Source organism: Onthophagus taurus, chromosome 8, assembly GCF_036711975.1.
Source record: "Onthophagus taurus isolate NC chromosome 8, IU_Otau_3.0, whole genome shotgun sequence".
NCBI classification, from domain to species: domain Eukaryota; kingdom Metazoa; phylum Arthropoda; class Insecta; order Coleoptera; family Scarabaeidae; genus Onthophagus; species Onthophagus taurus.
The window spans coordinates 20,759,247-20,767,087 of record NC_091973.1 but is presented as its reverse complement, the minus strand read 5'-3'; positions in this window follow the sequence as shown (position 1 = coordinate 20,767,087).

Below are 7,841 nucleotides of genomic sequence, written 5' to 3'. Positions count from 1 at the left end.
AATTAATTATTTCGTATGCAGTTATTAATCTTTCTTGAGTTTTTGTTAATATTTCATTTAATTCTTTGTTGCGTGCTGTTAAAATTACCGTATTATTTATTAATATTTCCGTAGTCGTTCTTGTTGTTGAATTTGCAAATTTTCCACTCAAAGATTTAATTTCATTGTTGCAAATATCATTTAACATTGGTTCACATTGTTCACAACACCTTTCCATATTGTTTTTTCAGGTTTGATATAAGATACTACTAGAATTATATAGAGTCTCATAGTTTGAATATACAATTTCATATTGGTCCTTATAGTAATTATCTTCTTTGACCATTTAACCCATTTGCTAATAGTAGTAGTAGTAGAAGTGGGAAAACAATCATTTTTTTTTTCAATCTTGTTATTAATATTGCTAGAACACAATTAAATGACATTAAGTGGTGCTTCAATTTATATATGTTTGTTTCTTACCTGTTTAAACATGTTTAAACTTGTCCAAACTTGATTTATTACGTGGTATCTTGTTTATGTGTTAGTACAATTTTTTATAACCCCAACGTTTTGTATCTGTGTAAGAATAAGATACAATTCTCTTATCATCATGGCTATTCAACGCTACCTTCCTTTGTTGAATCGTGTATACATTATGTTTTTGAGACCGAATGGAATTTTGTTCAGTAATAAATGTTTCATTATTAAATAAGCATTGATAATAGTTTTCAAATGTAAGCGTTTTTAATGATGATGATTACACCTTTAGCCTTTTTGCTAACACCAACATTTGATATAATTGTATCAATTTTGGAATTATATAAGACAGAAAACAACGACCTCTCGACTTCCTGGAAAAATGATGCGTGATAAGTCCACCTACACTGATCCTGGAAAAATAGTTAATGCTTTTGCAGATCAATTCTCTGGAGTATATTCTGGTGTCTCTGCTTATAACATGGTTATAACAGATTATTTACAAGATGATTTATCCACAGGTTCAGTCATTTGTGTCACCATATCAGCATGGATTTATCAAGCGTCGTTCGACCATTACCAACCTCGCGGTGGTTACTGAGGTAATTTGTGAATCTTTGGATAGGGGCGGTCAGGTAGATGTGGTATACACTGATTTTTCTAAAGCATTCGACATGATTCATCTTGACGTCCTCTTGTATAAACTTAGTGCTTTTGGCTTATCTCCTAAGTTTATGAAACTATTTGCCTCTTACCTATCGGGTCGTATAAATTATGTGTACTACAACGGTTATGCGTCTATGGAGTTTACGGCTAGGTCTGGTGTTCCTCAGGGCTCAAATCTAGGCCCCCTACTATTTGTTATCTTCTTGAATGACCTTCTAGACAAATTTTCATCAAGCGTACTAGCTTATGCGGATGATCTGAAACTATTCCGACCTATTTTTGCGGACCGTGATGTTGTCAGTCTTCAGTCGGATTTGGACGTCTTGGTGGAATGGTGTAACCGTTATCAGCTAAAGATTAATGCCAATAAGTGCGGTGCGGTTAGTTTTACACGCAAGCTGTCTCCTCTTCCATCTTCTTATTATATAGAAGGTGTTCTTCTTGAGAAACTATCTACAATCAAGGATCTGGGAGTAACTTTTGACCGCAAATTGTCTTTTGTACCTCACATCGAAAATATTGCATCTTCTGCAGCGAGGATGCTTGGTTTCGTTTTGCGCACCTCGCGTGCTTTTTCTGATATCGGTGTGTACAAGACCCTATTTTTGACCTTTGTATTGTCCAAATTGGAATATGGCTCTGTAATTTGGTCGCCACATTATGTGTGTCATAGACTTATATTGGAGAATTCAGAGGAGATTTCTCAAATATTTGTCTCTACGCCTGGACGGATCATACCCGGATCGTGGAATGGATTACGCATCCCTGCTGCGGCGTCACAATTTTTCTGCACTAGACGTAAGAAGAGATGACCAGTGCATCAAGTTTTTGCAGAAGTTAGTGCAAGGTGAATTGGATTGTGGTTGGTTGTTGTCGCGGATCATTTTCGCGGTGCCTACGCGTGCAACACGTAGTACAAATCAGTTTTATTTGAGGCATTGCAGATCCAATGTTTTAGCCAACTCCCCGGTGCAGAGGATGTGTAAACTAACTAATAATCAATAATAGTGTAAGAGTGTTTATGTGAATTATATTTGTTTTATGGCATGTGTTATTTCTTATTTTCTTTTTCTTGTAATATTGTCCTGTAATTGATCTTTGTTGGGCAATAAAGTGAATTATTATTATTATTATTATTAATTTCTTTCTGATTTTCACCTGTATCAATAAGTTTCTTTTCAATTTCACTTTCAGAAATTTGAACTTTAATAGCATACATTTTAGATTTTAAACCAATAAATTCGGTCATAATACGACCGTTGTTCTCCTCCTTCGTCAAACGGAGAATACGGAGAATCCATCCTCCAAATCAACAACAACTGATGACCATGCACATGATGTAATCCGCTGTTTTTCTTATGATTAACACAACAACAATTAGTATTTATTAGTTTAGGTACATTAGGTTCATTTGAACCTCTGACATACTAATTACAAAAGGTATTAAAATTGTACAAAAAACTAATTTGTTTATTTAATATTCTTTTAAGTTGATACGGAATGGTAGGTTTGAAGAGAAAGTTGACTATACTATCGGGGACAGTTGATACTCTACCCTGGGGACATTGGCGCATCTCATCATAGTGTTAACAGGTACAGATCGAATTAAACTATCGTTATTAAACAATATAATTTCCCAAGAATTGATAAGACAACATTATTTTGGAGCCTGCCTACCAACATCTTTAATGTTTTGCGATGAAGCAAGAAAATTAGGATATCAGCCGAAAATGCTGTTTGGTTATATGAAACATAAGGAGCTACACATACCCATAATCATTCTTATTAAACATTTCTTTATCAAAATATCCTTCATTCAACAGCCAGATGTCAGTCTGAACTAACCTATCTGTACGACAAGAATCTATAAACCAATCACAATGCCTCCAGAAAATACATTGAAGACTATTTAAAGAGTTTCCTAGGTAAAGGATCTATTTCTATTAAACCCAATAATAATAATAATATATTGAGATGTATTATAAACAGTAAATACTGAATCAATTTCAAAAAGTTGAATTCTATAGGAAAAATGTTGGGATTTAGTAGTAAAATTTTGGAGGTCGGTTGAGAACACGCTTCAGATTTACCGGTGCAGATTATAAAAGTTGTAACTATACGTATGGAACGTAATATTACAACAGCAGTCCCACATGTAACTCTCGCATTAATCATCCATTTCGCCTGCAGTTAACGTCTGAAAACAATGGAAAAATTGCTACTTGTACGGATCAGTGTCAATTAACAAACAATGTCTATGCCTTCCTTTGAATGAATTCGTTATGAAATCAATGGAGTTGAAATAGATCAATGTAGTTGAAAATGAATGAGAAGCGGTACGTAAGCGCTTTTCAGTCCAGCTTTTATTTTAAAAACGTCACGTTTAAAGATGTCAAAAAAAGAAATTTTTATTAAATTATATCATTTTTATTAAACCATTTTGTATTAAAAAATTATTAGAGTACATTAGATTATTATTTAACAGTACATTAGAAGAGATCTTCGTTATAATCTAAGAAAAAAAGAGATATTAGATACATTGTTTTTTGTTTTTAATTATTACTTACACTCCAACCCTTCGGGAATGGTGTCTATAAATTAAAATTCAAATATTAATAGAAGTATTAATAGAAATATTAGTATTTACAACTTACCGAAATATGCAAAATAAAATTCCATCCCCGAAGGAATACCTAGTATAATAATATAATCCCCCTCCGATGGATTATACACGCCGTTGTATACTACGTTTAAATAATCTGCATATAAATTTTTTAAATGCAGTAGTATTTGCAAATTCGTGTTTATGATAATAGGCTAAAAAAATATGAATTAAAAAAATTAATTGGAAAATAAAATAAAAATCTTACGTTTGGGTTATAATTAACAACTTACTTTAATAAATAAATAGCAATCGTAACCGTTATACTAGGTCATCAGAAATGTGCAGTAGATGCGTCTATTCGTTCTCAAAGTCAAGTGGATTACCAGAGACGTATTCAAATCAAATTTAAGATAAAAATTTGTATTATTTTTTTTCTAAGTGATTATATATATATATTAAGATAAGTTTTTTGAAAACAAACAAAAAGGCAAACAAAACACCAAGACGACGTCAAGGTTACGTAAAGGTTTACTTACCTCAGCCAGCCTTTAGACAGTGGAGACGGCATGGGTTTAAAATAATATTCAAAGATGTTAATGGGCGCCACGGACTTATATAAAACCTTACGTACTTGCGTACGAACGTACTTGACCACACCCTAATCAAGTCCGAATTTAGAGTTACAGAAAGGAGTGAGAACAAATAACTAACAACCACAATTGAAACTGAAGAAAGAATATCTATATTATATGTAATCGTAGAAAAATATTCATGTATACACATGTAAGTACACGTAGATATATATATATATATATATATATATATATATATATATATATAAAAGTATAATGACAATTGGAGCAAAGTTCCCAAATTATAAGAATAAAGTTTATACAACTTAATCAGAATGTTGCTGTAATCGCATACAAAAAAAAGAAAAGATAGCACCCCCCTTTATCGTAAGTACACAAATACGATCCTAACTTTATTTAAAATAAAAGGACAAAAAAATTAATATCGCGAAAACTTCTCACATTGGCCAATCTGAACAGTAAGGGGATATCAAAATTAAACGATAAAAAAAAGAATTATAACCCCAAATGCAATTACCCTTACAAAAATGCAAATAATTAAAAAAATAATACTTTGAATTGTCAAGATAACAAAAGAGATGATTATTCAATTAATATATATCAGATTTTAGAAGTTGAGTAACTCTAACTTCTCTGATCAAAATTCAGATTTTATACAAAAAAAAAATAATAAAGTTGATGTTCACATATAACAAAAAAAGATACAACTTAGCCTTAATTTTCTACGGGCCCAAACGGTATTCTACGGTTCCAATTCCAATCCAATTCAGAATAATCTTCTCCAAACAGATAATAAAAGGTACCAAATTATTGAGGTTATGGATGACCCAAATCTGTCACCAACAGATTTCAGATGACTTTCAAACGACCCTCGGTGGCGCAGTTTCAAGATGACGTTCTAAAAATTCTTCCAATAAAATTCTTTACCAAGAATAAGGTGATCTCGTCGATTGGTGGGTTGGTAATCGTTCAACACGATTAAAATATTCTACGGAGGACCAAAACTACCATAAACGTCTCCAATAAAATAACTTTCGTTGAAAAGATGATGGCGTCGCTGTTAACGTACGTGATCCAGTTTTTTTTTATCCGCAATTGCGATGTCGAAAGTTATTATTACTAATATTAGATACGGAAGTCCACAAATCCCATCAAATGGTCGAAGAACAACCAAACTCAATGCTTGATTCTTCAAAAGGACTAAACCATTCTAAAATTTAACTGAACCACTAACGACAATGAGACAAGATCTTCTCGAGACCACGACCTTTACTCGTCTGTCCTAGATCGCGACCGGAAATTCAACGTTCCGAATTCCGACCAATCAAAAAGAAGCACGCAACAACTCCACCGAAAAAAAGCGCGAACTATGAGAATATGAATACGAAAAATAACGATTTAAAAAACGCAATCCAGGAAACTCAATAACCTCAAACGGAACCGTTACAGTACTCCCCATCACACACACACGTGTGACCAATAGAAGTGTCCCCATTTTCGAGAGCGAGAGAGAGAGAGAGAAGGGGGAGGGCAACCTAACTAATGGCAATCTCCTCTAGAACCTAAACACTAGCCTGCGTGACTTACCACACCACCACCACCACCAGCAACCAGCCTGCCAGCACCACACCACCATCACCACCAGCACCTAAGGTCCGCCACTCGCCACCCCTTTAATGTGTATACTTTAGCTCTTAATGCAATAAATTCCGTTAGAATATCTCCCTTACATTCATCCTTAAATGAATGTAAGGGAATTATATAATTTTTAAGCTTACATTTAAATTTATAAATTAAGGAATCTGTATACATATACATAAGTTGAACATGAAATTTACTATCTAGCATTCGTTTAACAAAATCGTAGTGAAAGGAATACATTAATGTTTTCGATAGCTCCAATACAGTAAAACCTACATAAATAGGTTTATTAAAAATTATTTCTGTTTTTTCTAATTCAATTGAAACGATGTTTTCGCTAAAAATTTTTAAACATTTAAATTCGGGTTTTGATATATATTTTCGAGCGCTCGCCCAATTATTACAAATAACAATTTTCCTTTTTTTTTCTATCGTTCTCCATAGTTTTTCCGAAATGTGCATTAATAATTAATTTAAAGAAATTTTTATCGAATTCATTGTCAGCCTTCATTCGCAATTTCGTATTTAAATCTATAACCTGCTTTAGCCAGGGTGATTGTTTAAATTTTAAAATACGTTTTACATTATCAATCTTAATACCCAATTTAACAGCTTGTTTTAAATTAATATAGTGAATTATATATAAAAATTTATTATTAATCGTACATAGTAATTTGAAAACGGAACTGTTTGGAGGTTTGATATGTTCGGGGAGTAAAGGAAAATCGCTGTAAAAATCGTGTAATTCTCTTGGTACCGATAAATCCGCTTCTACGATATATCCATATTCAGAATCATCGGCAACATTTAATACATTAAAATTTGTATCATCTAACCAGCTAAATTCATTAATCGGCATATATTGACTTTGAGCCCAACCATATAAGTTAGTTGCATCCCAATACATTAAGTATGTATGAAAAGGATCTCCATCGAAGTTATTGGGATCGTATGGATTATTTGCTTTAGCATACCGATAAATGGATTGAGTAATTCCACCTCTAATTCCTTTTTCAATAAATAAAATCATATCAATATCTTTAAGGAGCTCCAATTTTACATGAGTTGATTTCAAGGATGCAGCCCAACTTAATCCTGGAGCAGTGTAAAATGCTGCAGCGTCTAATCCATAATGATTAATCGTTAAATTACGAAAATTTTCAAATACATCGCACAAAAGAAGCACATCCGTTTTTAAATATAAATCCGAATAGTCTTCTAGTGTTTTACAATCGAATGTATTCCAAACATCGAGCGCATGTGAATAATCATCATCGCTTATTCCTTTATTCGCGAGAATTGAAAAGAATTTCTCTTGTTCGGGTAAGCATGTTTCATTAAATTTATCGAAATTGTCTATATAGTCGTAAGGATAAACACCTTTCCGTGTAGCTAATTTGAATTGTTGAGGGTTTGGAAACCGTGCTTTAGTATGAATTAATTGTTCCGTTTTCAAATTACCGACAAGCTCACTTAAAGATGCAGACATAAATCTGTAACTATCCAAAAATACAAATTTTATTTGATTAATTTTCACTGATAGAGAAATGTATGTTTCATAGTTAACTGGAATCACGTTGATTTCATAGTTTTTGCAAGCTCCAAAACAAAAAGATGTACATCGTAACCGCTTAAATTATGAAACAAAATGGGGATGCTACAGTCTACTTTGATTTGTAAATTACAGTTAGAACATAAAGGAGATATAAATTTTCTGTAAAATGGTCGTGATGTTTGACTTTGGGATTTGTGTTTGTAAAATTGCAAAAACAGATGGGGCAGTTATTTGTGGAATGGAATGCGTTCTTTTCTGTTTGCGTCATGGGATGCATACGATTTGTGGTGCTGGCTTTTAAGATTAAGTAAAGTTAGTAGTA